The sequence below is a fragment of the Balaenoptera borealis genome, assembly GCF_965194805.1.
Source record: "Balaenoptera borealis genome assembly, chromosome: X".
Lineage (NCBI taxonomy): Eukaryota > Metazoa > Chordata > Mammalia > Artiodactyla > Balaenopteridae > Balaenoptera > Balaenoptera borealis.
This window is the reverse complement of record NC_138881.1, coordinates 31,773,742-31,792,784: the sequence shown is the minus strand read 5'-3', so window position 1 is coordinate 31,792,784 and position 19,043 is coordinate 31,773,742. Positions and strand designations below refer to the sequence as shown.

General features: G+C 37.9%; 1 pseudogene across 1 annotated transcript in view; it reads right to left on the bottom strand.

Annotated features, from left to right (window-relative positions):
* Nucleotides 1-3,700: 3,700 nt before the first annotated feature.
* Nucleotides 3,701-19,043, bottom strand: part of LOC309621122 (melanoma-associated antigen B16 pseudogene) — a 416,880-nt pseudogene continuing 401,537 nt past the window's right edge. The window contains exon 7 of the transcript XR_014249875.1: nucleotides 3,701-6,866. The product of XR_014249875.1 is annotated as a melanoma-associated antigen B16 pseudogene (transcript). The remainder of the gene's footprint in view (nucleotides 6,867-19,043) is intronic.

Sequence of the window (19,043 nt, the reverse complement as noted above, 5' to 3'; positions counted from 1 at the left end):
AAAGTATAAGTTTCTACTATTTCTTTGACCAGTCCACCTCATAGATTCCTTTCTCCTGTGAGTTCCTAAAATCCTTATTTTCTACAGCATTTATTTAGTTGTTGATATATGGTATCTTTTCAAATTTTAATTGGTTCTTTTTTTTACAGGTATTTGTCTACATGGCTCATTTTCCCAAGTAGAGTCCAAGCTACTTGAATACAGGAACTATTTGCTACACTTCTATTTGTTACTATCCCCCATTAGGGATATGTAACAAACATAGGGACTCAGTATATTTGGCAATAAATGAAATAACTAGAGGTAATACATGCCCTTAATATTCTAGATGGGGATGTCTTAAGCTCTTGCATTTCCAATATTGTGACCATAACTCCAGCATATCATTTCCCCCATAAAGTATGGTACATTGTAAGGAAAACAAACAAACAAAAAATCAATCTCTGAAAACTCTCAATGATTCTATAAATATAGGATACATTTTCTGTAAATCGATTGAAACGAATTTTGCCACTCTCATACCCAATCTTATAGCATATTATAACTCTAGTGAGGTTAAAGATGAACTTAGCTGATTGTAATGAAATGGAAGTAATGATGATAGAGGAATACCTGCTGAGTGTCTCTGGAATTGTACTTCTCTTGAAAAGTTATACATTTCCCGAACTTCAATTAAAATGACTCTCCAATTTTCTTTAATGCTTTGTTTTTTTTTAATTGGATGAGCATATTTTGCATAGACCAGAGCATCCACCAAAGTCATTTCAGAAAACCCCCTATTTTTTTGTTTCCTCACTATAACTGCAGGAGGCCCATTCACATCATATATAACAAGTTGAAGCTACTGCTTCAACACCGCATTATCTAATGCAACCAGCATTTCTGTATTTCTTCTAAAAGTCAAATTTGACTAATTGCTTCAATTTTTATCCTCGCCCATCATCGGCAATAGCTGACATCTTTAATTTTTGACGTACTTTCAAAATAAAACACTGATTTATTATTGCATATGGGACGACTAAGACAGAATATTATTTCGCTAGGGTTGCTCAAGGATAGGACAGGCTCAGTGACTTGTTACTTCTCCCTCAGTCTGTATAATTCAAATGTTTGTCTCTATTCAGATCACTCTGCTAGTACAATGTCAGTGCTGCTCATGAATCCCTGAGACTACACAAACCATATCTGTCAGTACTAGGGAACAAACGTGTGTAAACTGGGAAGTCAGTTTAAAAGCAGGTATTTAAAAATATTTGTCTCACAAAGGAAATCTAGATAATTCTATCATTAAGCAATTAGGTCTGAACATCATAATGGCAAAACTATAATAATAACTAATATGCTAGTAGCTGTCTGTGTGACAGGGATCTGTGTAAAACCTGAATTTAAGATTATAGGCTGGATATATATTTATACCACATCTATTTTCCTGAGTCTGGGCTCCTCCTGTTTCTTCTCTCTAGCTCTAAAAGGGAGGGGATTTTTGATGTGTCTCATATTTGCCATCCTCTTCCCCTTCCCATGCTGCCTTTGGGGGATGGACATGGCTCTGAGGCCCTGTGAGCTTCCTGAAGAGTCCTTTGTCTGTTCATATTTCTGCCTTCCTCAAGGCCAATGCCACCCCTGCTCAGGCTTTCTCCTCATTTGACAGGGGCCAAGGATTCCAGTGGAGCCTGGAGAAGCTTGCATACATGCATAACCACAGAGGAGATGAAACCAAGCAGGACCCTGTGGGGCCCTCCCACGTACAAATCCTTTCCACGTCCCCTGTTTCTTGTTTGTAGGAAATAGGCTTCATTCAGCCTCCTCGAACTTCCCTGAGTTCCAAAGGGCAGATTCAAACAGTTGCTAATCAAGGAAGGGAGGGAAAGCAGAAACAAGGGAAGAGCAGTCAAGAAACAATAGTGCAGTAATTAAAGCAGGATCCTGGTTCCTCCTCAAGGAATATACATAACAATATCTTTGAGCTCTTCTGCAGCAACTAAGGCCCCTACCCAGGTGGAGGAAGGTAACTTCAGGCTGAGCACAAGATCCCTAGAGCACCGCCCTGTTACCTCACCACCAACCAATCAGAAGAAAGTCTGCACACAGTGTAAGATAACAAAGATTCTGACCCCCTCCCCAAATGATTAACTGCAATTAACTTCCCCTTTCTCCCTTTTAAAAACTTCCACGGTCAAGCAGAATCTTCAGAGTTGGGTTTTGGACATGAGTCTACCTTCTCCCTGGTTGCTGACCTCCTAAACAAAGCAAACATTCTTTTACAAGCAACACTTGTCTCTTGAGTATTGACTTTCCAGCAGTAAGCAGCCGAACCTCAGTTCAATAATGGAGAGAGTAATGGAACACTGTGCTACCACTGTTAGGTAATGACTTCTCCCCAAGTGGTGATGACTGCTTTCACAACCAGCACGTGCTATTGTGTGTCAAGGGCAGACAACCACATCTGGCCTGGGACTAAATCTCCCAATCCATCAGCCCATCTCACTCATTATCAAGAGAGTATACTTGTAGTTTCTTCTATTCCCCTAGGAAATATAGTTCTAGACCCCAGGCTTCTGTCTGACCTTCTCCCTCCTGAAAACCAGTCTAAATTGTCCCCATTTCTGGTTAAAGCTTTCTTCCAAGTTCATTTAAGAGATGTGATTGAAATCTGATGTGACAGAAGTTTAATAAATGATGGCTATTACTTTTATTATCCATGCATAGAGCCATTCATCAGTGATGTTTTTTCCTCAGTTCCAGGCATAGCCTTAATGTTCTGCTTGGATTTTGTTTAAAAAAAAATTAGCAGAATGTATTGAAGAAGAACAAACTGCATAGCTCACTGATGTCCATTGTTTAAAAAAAGAAACCACAGGGCCCAAATGGAGTCACTTGTGCTAAGCCCCATGTCAGCAAACCACAACTTAATAACATAATTGCAGTTTTAGTCTTTACACAACTGAAATTTTAAACCAGTCTGGAATTTCCTGATCAACACTAGTGAGGTAATCTACATGACAGACTCCCACCCTTCCCCCAAAGGAAGGTGACCTTGCCTGAAATAGTCCTTTCTTTTGTTTTTACTTTCTTGCCCCATTCCCTTTCTGCCTTTAAAAATCTTCATTTTGTACAGCTCCTTGGAGCACGTTTCTACTTGCTAGATGTAATGCTTCCTGATTCACATATTGTTGAATAAAGCAAATTAGATCTTCAGATTTACTCAGGTGAATTTTGTTTTTTAACACCATAAACATTTTTTTCCTGAAGATCCCGGACTTGGTTTCTGTGCCTCAACTTTAAGAAATACAGAAAAACGGGTCATAGTTTTCTAAAAACAGTTGCTTTTTAGAATTATACCGAATTTTAAGTTTCTGCTATAAATAACACAAAGCTTCCTTATTAATGAAGGGGAAGAAACTATATCACTCCAAAATATGCCTTTTTGGCATGAGGATTACTTTAGGTAATTTGATTACTTTAAAAAAAAAAAATAGCAGATACAGGATAAGATCTGAAAACTGAGTACAAGTTCCCATTTTGTAAGAGACATTTACATTTATAAGGGAAATGTCCATTTGTAAGGGTGTCTCCTCCTCTGTACCAGGAAGAAAAGGGTGACTCTTACCCTTGTTTACTGTGCTTTTCCTGGTTACCTCCCCAAACTGGCTCCCCACCCCCCACTCCCCACCTCCCGCCACCATCTTCTTTGTCTTTAGCTAAAGATGGTATTTAAGGTGGTGGCCTGGGCCATTTCAGAGTTACCCAGTTTTCCTAGGGCTCTCCCATGTATTCAGGAGGTATACATGTTATTAAACTTCTGTTTTTCTCTTTTTAATCTTTTATTACAGGGTATCTCAGCCAATAACCTAGAAGGGTAGAGGGAAAATTACTTTTCCTCCTGCACATTAACATGTTAATTTTTAAAACTGTTAATAAAGAAGCCTTATTATTCATGAACCTATTATAGAGATGTGCTATAGAGCCCATGGGTATATGAATATAGTTCTGATATCAGTAATTCTTATGTCACTAATACTTATGTACTAGATCTATGGGACTTCTCAGTTCCTAATTTTTTGTAGTTAAGATTGTATTTGTTTAAGTTTCTTGGATATTTTGCATATTTTTCTGTTGGACTGTAAAAGATTGGAAATCACACATAATGAAATTAGTTCAGAGACAGGAAACTTCTTACACCCTGATTATGAAAACATCTCAGCAAAATACTAGGAAGCACTGGGTTACCCCAAGCCACAAACTCTATTCTTAATGACTAGATAACTAGAAAACAAATAAACATTACAACAACATCTCCTAATTGGATCCCTATTACAACTTTAATGGCAACAATTCACTTATATTTTACATACCTTACATTTATCTTTTACATTTTAGAAATGTATGTAAGAAATTTTTTGCTTTTAAATCAATGATTTAAAATACTGCACTAGATTGAGCTTCTTGAGAATGGACACTCTGTCTTATTCATCTCTCATTTATTAGATCATGCATCATTGCCTAGCACTGGTAATGAAATGTTAAAACAATAACAACAATAATGACCATAGTAATATTGGTTAATCCTCGATACTTTTCACATCAAGCACTAATGTGATGGCTTTACATGGGTTGTTAAGTTCATTTAACGGATGAGAAAACTGAGGCACACATTAAGTAAATGACCTGAAGTCATGCCTCTTGACAGAACTAGGGTTCCAATCCAGGCCATCCATATCTACAGTCCACTATCAAAACCTCTGCCATAATACTCAACACACATTTGCTCAATGGATCAGAGAGTCCAAACATAAATGTCCCCTGTCTCTTTTTCTTTGTTTTACTGTTGTACCCATTCTTGAAGGCTGCACTTTACCTTCTACCTACATCTCCCATCAGTTTGAATTTTAAATTCCTTTGTGTACAACCTCCCACACAGTATGCTCCTCCCCTGCTTTATTCGACAAAGAAGTTCCTCAACTTCTTTCACAGTCTTCATCCCAAATGTAATTAACCTTGGCATGAAGATGGTCACTTGAGTCTTAAATGTCACTCACTTCACTTCAGATCACTTTAACCCATCTTCAGGCCCAAGAATTCTCAAGTAGCCTGTAAAGTGCTTCCATCTCAGTTAGCAAATGGAGAGCTAAAGGGAAGTGAGTAAATATCACAATGGAATAGTAGTTAAAACAAAAAACTTATTGAAACTGAGCAGGACCCTGTGGGGCCTTCTTGGGTACCAATCCTTTCCATGGTCCCATTTCTTGTTTGTAGGAAACAGGCTTCATCCAGTCTCCTTGACCTTCCCTGAATTCCAAAGGGCAGATTCAAACAGTTGCTAATCAGGGAAGGGAGGGAATGCAGAAACAAAGGAGGAGCAGTCAAGAAACAATAGTGCAGCCATTAAAGCAGGATCCTGGTTCCTCCTCAAAGAATATACATGACAGATACATCTTTGAGTTCTTCTACAGGAACTAAGGCCCCCACCCAGGTGGAAGATGGTAACTTCAGGCTGAGCACAAGAGTCCTAGAGCACTGCCCTGTTACCTCACCACCCACAAATCAGAACAAAGTCACACACCCTGCAGCCCTCTCCCCAGATTTTGACTATAAAAACTTCTCCCTCAAAACCATCCTGGAGTTCAGGATTTTGGAGCATGAGCCACCCATTCTCCTTGCTCGGCCCTACCATAAATCTTTCTCTGCTCCAAACTTGAATGTTTCCGTTTGTTTGGCCTCACCGTGTGTCGGGCACAGGAACTTGTGTTTGGCAACACTACGATAGCTGTTGTGGTCAGTCATTTTATATATGAATTCACAAATGACTGAATTTTCATATAGGACATTGAGTTCTTCCCTCTTTTACAGGGACATTTTTTCTCTGTACACTATAAATACGTGAAAAAATCTTTAGGATTCCATTTTGTTACTCTGGGAAGAATAACACCTTTCAGTAATTTAAAAAATGCCTCTTGACTGTTATTCTGTAAGTATCCCATAAAGTATGAAACCAAGCAGGACCCTGTGGGGCTCCTGGGCATGGAAGCCTTTCTTTATCCCCTATGTCTTGTGTGTAGGGAATAGACTCCAGCCTCCATGACCTTTCCTGAGTTCCAAAGGGCATGTTTGAACAGTTGCTAATCAGGGAAAGGAGGGGATGCAGAGACAAGGGAGGAACAGTCAAGAAACTATAGTGCAGCCTTGGGACACGATCCTGGTTCCACCTCAAGGGATACACATAACAGTATCTTTGAGCTCTTCTGCAGAACTATAACCCCCAACAAATGGAAGATGTTAACTACTTGATGAAGCATTGTTCATTCCAGAGAGAAGGTCACAGTTGGATAACCTCAAGAACCACAGAAGCTCATCAGGAGACCACCTGAGGCCAGATTAAAGGAATGTAGGCCCTGCACACACTGATCTTTATCAGTAACCGTGCCCTTGAACCACTGCTATAAAACTCCTCACCAAATCCCCCTGGGCTGTGACACAGTTTTGAGGGCACAAGCCTGCTGTGGTCCCCTTTGCCTGGCACAGCAATACAGCTATTCTTTTCTACTTCACCCAAAACTCTGTCTCCAATATTCAACTTGGCACTGATGCACAGAGGCTGAATTTTCGGCATCAGTAACAAGTATCAGGCTCACAGCTGCTAAGTGCTATTGCAGCAGGATACAGTCTCCAGTCATCAAGGTCTCACAAAGAGAATGGGGTAATGACCAAATCTAACAGGTCAATATTTACACTTTTTTTCTAGACTTGCTGAGCAATTCACCACAAACTTCCTACCTGGTAGCGATCTGGAGTTTTGGTAAAGCCTCAGGTTGGGGAACTTCTTCCATTTGACACTGAAGGAACGCTCATCAATGTGGGTTTTAAACCTTGAATGTACAATAGAAAATACAAAGCAACATTAGTAATACAGGGGACTTCTATAAAGGCAATAGTCAAGGATGTTTGATGTCACTAAAAGCATTAAACAAACTAGGGGGGAAAGGTTTAATATTAAAATATTATCTTTCTATAACGTAAGTTTTCAAGGACTTTTTACAGTATAGGTGATTTGAGATATAGATTTTGGAATCTTTTTTTAAGGCATAGGGTATTGTAAGCAAAAAATTGAGTCTGAAATGTTGAGGAAAATTAAATATAAGATTAAATTTTTTTGAATTGAAATAATAAGTATAAAATGAGCCATTAATATAAAAGTCTGCTAAACTATCATTACATTAATAGCAAAGGAAAATACAGTTTTGCAGATTCCACAAGTGGGCAAAATTTCTGTATAAAATTTCCCACATATATTCTACTAAGAACTTTTAGGTTAAAGATAACTTTCAAATTAATTCTGAAAAGATGCCTATTGCCTGTGTCTACTTTCAGTAGCATAGGCACAAAAGACATGTTTCAAGATATAACTCTTGGTGCCAAAGTGATTACCAAACTGTTAGACACTAATTAGGCAGTGTCATGTGCAGAAAAATATGTTGTTACTGTTTTCATGAACAGAGGAAAGAAAAATGTTGAATATAGCTTGAGAAAATTATTGCTGTTTTTCATCTTTCTAAGAGTTCTTACAAACCAGGTAATAAAAATATAAAACTTCTGGAGCCTTGTTGCAAATAGCCTTTTGCCTGCACTGATACTTGATTTAAAGTGATCATGTTGTACTTGCTGGTTAAGAAAAGAGGATATACTTTCCTTCTAAGGAGCTTAAATAATCTCTTAAAGATAGATTTGCAAACTAAAATGACGTTTATTTTATCTAACACACAATGGACATTTCTAAAATTAACTACTTATGAGGATTTATTAATAAAATATGTTCCTGGCTTCCCTGTATTGATATGACAATTAAATCACAGGCAGCAGAACTGAAGGTTTCCTGTGAGACAATAAGTTGGTATATGGCATTGACTGAGAACATGACGTTTGCAGTTAGTCTGAAGTTGAACAATTTGAAAAAAGCTTACGTGGGGAAAATTGAGACTGAAACATGCTTAAGGAATTACTATTTTGTTGATTCTATTTTTTTATGGAAAACCAAATATGTGCAGAAATAGAATAATTAATCTCCAAACACTCATCATCCAGTATGAATACTTATGAACTCATGGCCAATCCTGCTTCAGATACCCACTCCCTTCCCTACCTTCCATACTATTTTGAAGAACATCCCAGACATCCTATCACCTGCAAATATTTCCTAATCTCTAAAAGTCAAAAATCACAACCATAACCAATATCACATCTAAAAATTAACAATAATTACTTAATATTAACACATAAAATACACATTTAGTGTTCAAATTTTCAATTGTTTTATAATTCTCACATTATTTAAGCTTCATTTTAGAATAAGTATAGACTCATAGGAAGTTGCAAAAATAGTAGAGTCCTGTGAACTCTTACCCTAATGTTGTCCCCAATGGTGACATGTTGTATAACTGTAGTACAATACCAAAACAAGGAAATTTACATTGGTAAAATACCATTAACTGGACTACAGACTTCATCCCATTTTCATCATTTTTTACACGCATTTGTTTGTGAGTGTATACGTGTGTTTCTAGTCAATTTGAACTCACATATGGATTTGTTTCATGACAACCACAACAGAGATACAGAACTGTAACAGAGCAGGACCCTATGGGACCTTCCCGCCCCTCCATGTCCTCTGCTTTAGTTCCTCTCTGAAGTACCTAGATAATAGTATCTGATGCACATTTCCTGAGTTGTTTTACAGATGCTAAAACCCCCACAAAATGGAAGAAGTTAACTATTTGATGACCATGAGGACCTAGCCCCCAAACCCCTGTGACACCACCCTGTTACCTTACCATCAACCAATCAGAGAATTGTGTATGAGGTGATTGCATACTAGTGACTTCCCTCCCTCACCTCGCCTTTAAAAAGGCCTCCCTAAAACTCATTGGGGAGTTTGGGCTTTTTGAGCATTAGCTGTCCTGGATTCCTTGTATGATGCCTTACAATAAACACTGCACTTTCCTTCACCACAGCCCGGTGTCAGCAGATTAGCTTTACTGCACGAGGGCAAGCAGACCCAAGTTTTTGGTTCAGTAACTGAACTATTTTATTACCACAGAGGAATTCTCTCGTGCTTACTCTTTACAGTCCAATCCAACCCAGTAACTGCCTACCTATCCCTAGAAACTATTAATCTATTCTCTATCTCTATACTCTTGTCTTTTTGAGAAGGTCATATAAATGGAATCATATACTATGTAACCTTTTAAGATTAGCTTTTTACAACTAAACATACCACCCTTGAGATTCATTCAAGTTATTATGTATATCAAAACCAAGAATCATAAAAATGAGGGTTCAAAGTTTGTCTGTCTGACCCTAAAGCCTGGTCTTAACAACAATACCATGCTGTCTCAGAAGACAAATAAGAACACACATTTAAAAACTAAATCACTATCTAATGAGTATTACTGTAATATTATAATCCTTATTTTTCTTCTAATTTTATTGAGATATAATTGACATACAGCACTGTATAAGTTTAAGGTGTTCAGCATAATGATTTGTTGTAGATACATCATGAAATGATTATCACAATAAGTTTAGTGAAAATCCATGATCTCATATAGATACATAATAAAGGAAAAAAAACTTTTCATTGTGATAAGAACTTTCAGTATTTATCCTTAACTATTTCCATACATAACATACAGCAGTGTTAATTATATGTATCATGTTGTACATGACATCCCTGGCATTATTTATCTTATAACTGGAAGTTTGTACCTTTTGATCACCTTCTTCCAATTCCCCCTCCTCCACCCTGCCTCTGGTAACCACAAATCTTATCTCTTTTTCTATGAGTTTGTTTGTTTGTTCGTTTTTGAAGTATAATTGACTTATAACACTATGTTAGTTCCTGGTGCACAACATAGTGATTCAATATTTCAATACATTACAAAATGATCACCACAATCTTTCATTTTAATCTTGCTGTCTTCTGCAGTTCTGAAACTAAGCAAGACCCTGTGGGGCCCTCCTAGGTACAAAAGCCTTTCCGTGTCCCCATTTTTTTGGTTTGCAGGAAGAAGGCTTCAGCCTCCTAGACCTTCCCTATGCAGATTCAAACAGTTGCTAATTAGGGAAGGGAGGGGACACAGAAGCAAAGGAGGAGCAGACAAGAAACAATAGTGCAGAGATGGGGCAGGGTCCTGATTCCTCCTCAAGGGATACACATAATATCTTTGAGTTCTTCTGCAGGAACTAAGGACCCCACCCAGGTGGAGGATGGTAACTTCAGGCTGAGCATGAGATTCCTGGAGCATCACCCTGTTACCTCACCACCAACCAATCGGAAGAAAGTCACACACCCTGCAGCCCGCACCCCAAATTTTGCCTATAAAAACTTCTCCCTGAAAACCATCTGGTAGCTCAGGTCTCTTGAGCACGAACCATCCGTTCTCCTTGCTTGGCCTGCAATAATCCTTTCTCTGCTCCAAATTCCGACATTTCTGTTTGTTTGGCCTCACTGTGCATAGAGCCCATGAACTTGCGTTCAGCAACATTTTGCCAGTAATTAATTGATTCTAATTTTTCCTCCCACTCTCCTGACTTGGTGTCACTAAAAACTGAAATCTAACTGCCCAGATCCTTACTGAGTCATTTGAAGTTTATATCAAGTCATGTAGCTTCAGTTTGTAGGCCTTCAGGCAAAGGGCAGCTACAAGGCAATCTAGACTTCAAATGACTTCCCAGCACAACAGTTCGGGCCACTTAAGAAGTTCACCAGATCATCCACATCTTCCATGCTCTGTTCTGGGAAATAACCATGACTGTGACACTGATGCCTCACTCCACCATTTAAAGATGTTTCAAGCCCAACATCTAGATATCTTCTCAACTGGCTTCCCTACGTGAGACAGGAAGGAGGCAGGGCACAATCTTTAAAAGAATGACATAGTTTTTGAGGACACAACATAAACTGGTCAGAAATAACCAGGTCTAAGATGGAGGAACATTCAACTTCCAGTAGAGCTTGAGCCTCATTATATGCTCATTGGAATATATTAGCATATGCTAAATGACACACCCACAGGCGCCGTGACAGTTCCGAGGCTAACCATAAAAGGCCAAAAAGTGGGTGCTGACCCAATTCCTGGAAATCTCTTCCCATTCCCCCAAATAGGTGGAACAATCCTCCCACTCATTAGCCAATGAAATTACCCTGCCCATAAAAACTAACCACCCCATATTTTGGGGCCTCTTGCCTTTTGAGTTGGCCCACACTCGGTCTGTGGAGTGTGCTTCTCCCAGGGCTGTTCTCACTTTCTGAGATGGACCGCATTCTGTCTATGGAATGTGCATCTCTCTAAATAAACCTGCTTTCACTTTACTATGGCTAGCTCTTGAATTCTTTCCTGCATGAAGCCAAGAACCCACACCTGTTGGCCTGTCCCAGGGACTTACCTGAGCCCTGGGATGTGACCATCCTCTCATGCCCCACTCTTTCCTGCAATATATGGACTCAGAAACTTGTTTTACAGTCGATTCCAATCATTAATCTTTGTTTTTCTTCCTATTTCCTTGTTCTAATTTCTATTCATCTTGCCCTTTATAGATCTCTTACTTCCTAACTTCCAACCCAATTCCTCTCTCCACAGCAATCCATCCAGCAACTTGTTTTGAGACTTTTAGAGAAATTTCAGATGGGGGAAATATTGGGATTCATAGTCCACCAAAGTGGTACGAAAATTACTTTAAACTGAAAATATCTAAATCATCATCAGCCACTAAAGAAGCATCATCTAAACTTAAGGAGAGTCTCCCCAAAATGCAGCTGCTATTGCCATATCCCTCCCCACTGACCCCAAGGCAGTTTCCTGATTGGGCAAAGACTGACTTTTAGCACTGGGAAGTGTGAATTAAGCTGGGCATTAGCCTCAAAAAGCCCAACAGAAGCTTTTACATTTCCCACTGAAGCCCTACCTCAGAGTTTTGTTAAACTGGCATATGGAACTTTATCTCTCATTGTTCATCAAAATTGCTCATTACTGAGCAACCCCTATGTGCACATGTAAATGAACCTTATGAACCTTGTCTTTTCTCCTGTTAATCTCTCTATGGTCAGTTTGTCCTCAGGCTCCCAACTATTTCAGCCAAACATGGTAGAGGAAAATATTTCCTTCCCCAAAATGCATGCGTGGGAGTGATTGTTTTTTATTTATAATTTGATTAAAGAATGTTAAATATCAGTATAAGAACTATGATTTGGAGGGGTTAATAAAAGTAGGGAGTGGCTGGCATCATCCCCGTGTGTGTGTGTGTGTGTGTGTGTGTGTGTGTGTGTGTGTGCGCGCGCATGGGTGAGATTCACAGTGACTGGCTAGGCCCCAGAGCATTGGACGGGCCAGAGGACCTGAAGCTCTGCTGGAAGCCCTGCCTGCTGCCATGGACATGTCTGAAAATCCCAAGTGTTATGTCTTTATCTTCTGCCCCCTACCCCCTTCCAAAAGCACAGACTAAAAAAGGGCATAATAGAGGTCAAGTAAGTATACATATTTATTTACCACACTTCTATATCACACAAGTTATTTATATATTACCTATCTCTTTTCCTCTCCCATAGTCATTTTGCTCCAGGACCAGGGCTAACGAAAAGGGAAATTACACAGTGATACTGCTCCAAGGGCACCACACCAGGAACCCCTAGAGCAGGAGTATCATTCTTCTTCTCTGGCAACAGGCTGCCTGGTTGTCACTGCCCACAGTTGTCTGTCCAACTGACATCTCAGAGGGCTTGGAGAAGTGTTTATGAGTAACAGGATTACATTTAAAACCCTATAGGTGAAGTGGTGGGAAAGGTGAATCTCTCTGATAACTAGCTGAAAGGCATATAAGACGTTTTATTTCATTTTTTTAACTTTATTTTTATAAAGTAAACCTTGTATTGCTTATTAGCACATAGTGTATTGGATTAATGATATGGTCAACTTTCTACTAACTGATTTTGTGACTCCACTACTGTAAGTCATTCCTTCTAATAATATGAGAAAATGAAATACCCCTGGTCTATTTTGAACTACATTTTATGCTTAGTGTCATCTACTACCATATCTAGCACATCATATCATATAAATAGAAAGATAAATATATATAGATGTAAAATATAGTTCTCTTAATGTAAAATCAGTTGAAACTTAATTGAAATGCACACAATTCAGGCTTTAAAATTAGAATATTTACAGGTTATTATTTCCAATGGGCCCTTGCAGATAGTTTCATATATTAATCCCCAAAAGTATATTATTCAAATTTATCAGGAAATATTCTATGCAGCAACATACTTTATGTTAAGATACTAATATATTAAAAATTTTGGCATCCGCAACTCCATATACATAATGATCTCACTTTTATTATTTTTTTATTTTTTTAAATTTTATTTATTTTTCTTTACAGAAGGTTCTTATTAGATATCTATTTTATACATATTAGTGTGTATATGTCAATCCCAATCTCCCAGTTCATCCCACCACCACTACACCCCCGCCAGTTTCACCCCTTGGTATCCATACGTTTGTTCTCTACATCTGTGTCTCTATTTCTGCCCTGCAAACTGGTTCATCTGTATCATTTTTCTAGGTTCCACATATATGCGTTAATATACAATATTTGTTTTTCTCTTTCTGACTTACTTCACTGTGTATGACAGTCTCTAGATCCATACACGTCTCAACAAATGACTCAATTTCATTCCTTTTTACAGCTGAGTAATATTCCATTGCATATATGTACCACATCTTCTTTACCCATGCGTCTGTCGATGGGCATTTAGGTTGCTTCCGTGACCTGGCTACTGTAAATAGTGCTGCAATGAACATTGCAGTGCATGTGTCTTTTTAAATTATGGTTTTCTCTGGGTATATGACCAGTAGTGGGATTGTTGGTTCATATGGTAATTCAATTTTTAGTTTCTTAAGGAACCTCCATACTGTTCTCCATAGTGGCTGTATCAATTTACATTCCCACCAACAGTGCAAGAGGGTTCCCTTCTCTCCACATCCTCTCCAGCATTTGTTGTTAGTAGATTTTCTAATGATGCCCATTCTAACTGGTGTGAGGTGATACCTCACTGTAGTTTTGATTTGCATTTCTCTAATAATTAGTGATGTTGAGCAGCTTTTCATGTGCTTCTTGGCCATCTGTAGGTCTTCTACAGAGAAATGTGTATTTAGGTCTTCTGCCCATTTTTTGATTGGGTTGTTTTTCTTTAATATTGAGCTGCATGAGATGTTTATATATTTTGGAGATTAATCCTTTGTCCGTTGATTCGTTTGCAAATATTTTCTCCCATTCTGAGGGTGGTCTTTTCATCTTCTTTGTAGTTTCCTTTGCTTTGCAAAAGCTATTAAGTTTCATTAGGTTCCATTTGTTTATTTTTGTTTTTATTTCCATTACTCTAGGAGGTGGATCAAAAAAGATCTTGCTGTGATTTATGTCAAAGAGTGTTCTTCCTATGTTTTCCTCTAAGAGTTCTATAGTGTCCTGTCTTACATTTAAGTCTCTAATCCATTCTCAGTTTATTTTTGTGTATGGTGTTAGGGAGTGTTGTAATTTCATTCTTTTACATGTAGCTGTGTAGTTTTCCCAGCAGCACTTACTGAAGAGACTGTCTTTTCTCCACCATATATCCTTGCCTCCTTTGTCATAGGTTAGTTGACCATAGGTGCGTGGGTTTATCTCTGGGCTTTCTATCCTGTTCCATTGATCTATATTTCTGTTTTTGTGCCAGTACCACATTGTCTTGATTACTGTAGCTTTGTAGTATAGTTTGAATTCCAGGAGCCTGATTCCTCCTGCTCCATTTTTTTCCTTCAAGACTGCTTTGGCTATTCAGGGTCTTTTGTGTCTCCATACAAATTTTAAGATCTTCTGTTCCAGTTCTGTAAAAAATGCCACCGTTAACTTGATAGGGATTGCACTGAATCTGTAGATTGCTTTGGGTAGTATAGTCATTTTCACAATAGTGATTCTTCCAATCCAAGAACATGGTATATCTCTCCATCTGTTTGTGTCACCTTTGATTTCTTTCATCAGTGTCTCATAGTTTTCTGCACACAGGTCTTTTGTCTTTCTAGGTAGGTTTACTCCTAGGTATTTTATTCTTTTTGCTACAATGGTAAATGGGGAGTGTTTCCTTAATTTCTCTTTCAGATTTTTCATCATTAGTGTATAGGAATGCAAGAGATTTCTGTGCATTAATTTGGTACCCTGCAACTTTACCAAATTCATTGATTACCTCTAGTAGTTTTCTGGTGGCATTTTTAGGATTCTCTATGTATGGTATCGTGTCATCTGCAAACAGTGACAGTTTTACTTCTTCTTTTCCAATTTGTATTCCTTTTAGTTCTTTTACGCCTCTGATTGCCGTGGCTAGGACTTCCAAAACTATGTTGAATAATAGTGGTGAGAGTGGACATCCTTGTCTTGTCCCTGATCTTAGAGGAAATGCTTTCAGTTTTTCACCATTGAGAATGATGTTTGCTGTGGGTTTCTCATATATGGCCTTTATTATGTTGAGGTAGGTTCCCTCTATACCCACTTTCTGGAGAGTTTTTATCATAAACGGGTGCTGAATTTTGTCAAAAGCTTTTTCTGCATTTATTGAGATGATCATATGGTTTTTAGTCTTCAATTTGTTAATATGGTGTAACACATTGATTGATTTGCACATATTGAAGAATCTTCGCATCCCTGGGATAAATCCCACTTGGTCATGGTATAAGATCCTTTTAATGTGTTGTTGGATTCTGTTTGCTAGTATTTTGTTGAGGATTTTTGCATCTATATTCATCAATGATATTGGTGTAATTTTCTTTTTTTTGTAGTATCTTTGTCTGGTTTTGGTATCAGGGTGATGGTGGCCTCATAGAATGAGTTTGGGAGCGTTCCTTCCTCTGTAATTATTTGGATGAGTTTGAGAAGGATAGGTGTTAGCTCTTCTCTAAATGTTTGATGGAATTCACCTGTGAAGCCATCTGGCCCTGGACTTTTGTTTCTTGGAAGATTTTAAATCACAGTTTTAATTTCATTCCTTGTGATTGGTCTGTTCATATTTTCTATTTCTTCCTGGTTCAGTTTTGGAAGATTATACCTTTCTAAGAATTTTCCCATTTCTTCCAGGCTGTCCATTTTATTGGCAAAGAGTTGCTTGTAGTAGTCTCTTATGATGCTTTGTATTTCTGCGGTGTCCTTTGTAACTTTTCATTTTTCATTTCTAATTTTATTGATTTGAGTCCTCTCCCTCTTTTTCTTGATGAGTCTGGCTAATGGTTTATCAATTTTGTTTATCTTCTCAAAGAACCAGCTTTTAGTTTTATTGATCTTTGCTATTGTTCTCTTTGTTTCTATTTCATTTATTTCTGCTCTGATCTTTATGATTTCTTCTCTATTAACTTTGGGTTTTGTTTGTTCTTCTTTCTCTAGTTCCTTTAGGTGTAAAGTTAGATTGTTTATTTTAGATTTTTCTTATTTCTTGAGGTAGGCTTGTATTGCTATAAACTTCCCTCTTAGAACTGCTTTTGCTGCATGCCATAGGTTTTGGATCATTGTGTTTTTGTTGTAATTTGTCTCTAGGTATTTTTTGATCTCCTCTTTGATTTCTTCAGTGATCTCTTGGTTATTTAGTAACGTATTGTTTAGCCTCCATGTGTTTGTGTTTTTTACATTTTTTTCCCTGTAATTCATTTCTAATCTCATAGCGTTGTGGCCAGAAAAGATGCTGGATATGATTTCAACTTTCTTAACTTTACTGAGGCTTGGTTTGTGACCCAAGATGAGATCTATCCTGGAGAATGTTCCATGTGCACTTGAGAAGAAAGTGTAATCTGCTGTTTTTGGATGGAATACCCTATAAATATCAATTAAATTTATCTGGTCTATTGTGTTATTTAAAGCTTGTGTTTCCCTATTAATTCTCTGTCTGGATGATCTGTCCATTGCTGTAAGTGAGGTGTTACAGTTCCCCATTATTATTGTGTTACGTTCAATTTCCTCTTTTTTAGCTGTTAGCAGTTACCTTATGTATTGAGGTGCTCCTATGTTGGGTGCATATATATTTATAATTGTTATATCTTCTTCTTGGATTGATCCCTTGATCTTTATGTAGTGTCCTTCCTTGTCTCTTGTAACATTCTTTATTTTAAAGTCTGTTGTATCTGATATGAGTGTAGCTACTCCAGCTTTCTTCTGATTTCCATTTGCATGGAATATCTTTTTCCATCCCTTCACTTTCAGTCTGTATGTGTCCCTAGGTCTGAAGTGGGTCTCTTGTAGACAGCATGTATATGGGTCTTGTTTTTGTATCCATTCAGCAAGCCTGTGTCTTTTGGTTGGAGCATTTAATCCATTCACATTTAAGGTATTTATCGATATGTATGTTCCTATGACCATTTTCTTAATTGTTTTGGGTTTGTTTTCGTAGGTCCTTTTCTTCTCTTGTGTTTCCCACTTAATGAAGTTCCTTTAACATTTGTTACAGAGCTGGTTTGGTGGTGCTGAATTCTCTTAGCTTTTGCTTGTCTGTAAAGCTTTTGATTTCTTCGTTGAATCTGAATGAGATCCTTGCCAGGTAGAGTAATCTTGGTTGTAGGATCTTCCCTTTCATCACTTTCAATATGTCCTGCTACTCCCTTCTGGCTTGTAGAGTTTCTGCTGAGAAATCAGCTGTTAACCTTATGGGAGTTCCCTTGTATGTTATTTGTCATTTTTCCCTTGTTGCTTTCAATAATTTTTCTTTGTCTTTAATTTTTGTCAGTTTGATTACTATGTGTCTCGGTGTATTACTCCTTGGGTTTATCCTGCCTGAGACTCTCTGCATTTCCTGGACTTGGGTGGTTATTTCCTCTCCCATGTTAGGGAAATTTTTGACTATAATCTCTTCAAATATTTTCTCGTGTCCTTTTTCTCTCTCTTCTCCTTCTGGGACCCCTATAATGCGAATGTTGTTGCGTTTAATTTGTCCCAGAGGTCTCTTAGGCTGTCTTCATTTCTTTTCATTCTTTTTTCTTTATTCTGTTCTGTGGCAGTGAATTCCACCATTCTGTCTTCCAGGTCACTCATCCATTCTTCTGCCTCAGTTATTCTGCTATTGATTCCTTCTAGTGTATTTTTCATTTCAGTTACTGTATTGTTCGTCTCTGTTTGCTCGTTCTTTAATTCTTCTAGGTCTGCGTTAAACATTTCTTGCATCTTCTCAATCTTTGCCTCCATTCTTTTTCCGAGGTCCTGGATCATCTTCACTATCATTATTCTGAATTCTTTTTCTGGAAGGTTGCCTATCTCCACTTCATTTAGTTGTTTTTCTGGGGTTTTATCTTGTTCATTCATCTGGTACAAAGTCCTCTGCCTTTTCATTTTGTCTATCTTTCTGTGAATGTGGTTTTCCTTCCACAGGCTGCAGAATTATAGTTCTTCTTGCTTCTGCTCTCACTTTTAACATACACACAACTAATTTAATAGAAATTTGCATTTGAGAATTTGTTCTGTATATATTAGTACCACCACATGTAATCATTTAACAAAAATTGACCCTTTTTAGTAACTGCTAATTATGAAGCAGTTCCTAAGGATATGAGCTATTTGGAATGCTTAGAATTACTGAAAATATAGGAATATATAAACCACTTTAATGGTTAAACATTCAACTGGGCAGTAGTTTCTAATGTAGTTATCTTCATCCTCAAATTTTGTGCATTATAGCCATTACTGTTAACTAAAAATGACATGACTTGAGCAATAATATTATTCACATCAAAGACATTAGTCATTCGGCACCATAACATAGCTATTAAACTGGAGGAATACTGCTTCTCTTGCATTGCTTCCAGAAATCCTGTGTGCAGTCAGATGTAGCAGGTCACTCATTTGTACTAACTTTGTGGTGTGGACGCAGGTCTTTCTTTGTATCTCATTCATTTGTACCTACTAAATGCCAGGTGTGGGTGCTGATCCCTTTACTTAGCTCCTGCATTAAATCCTCACAACAACTCTAGGAGGGAGCTAGTATTACT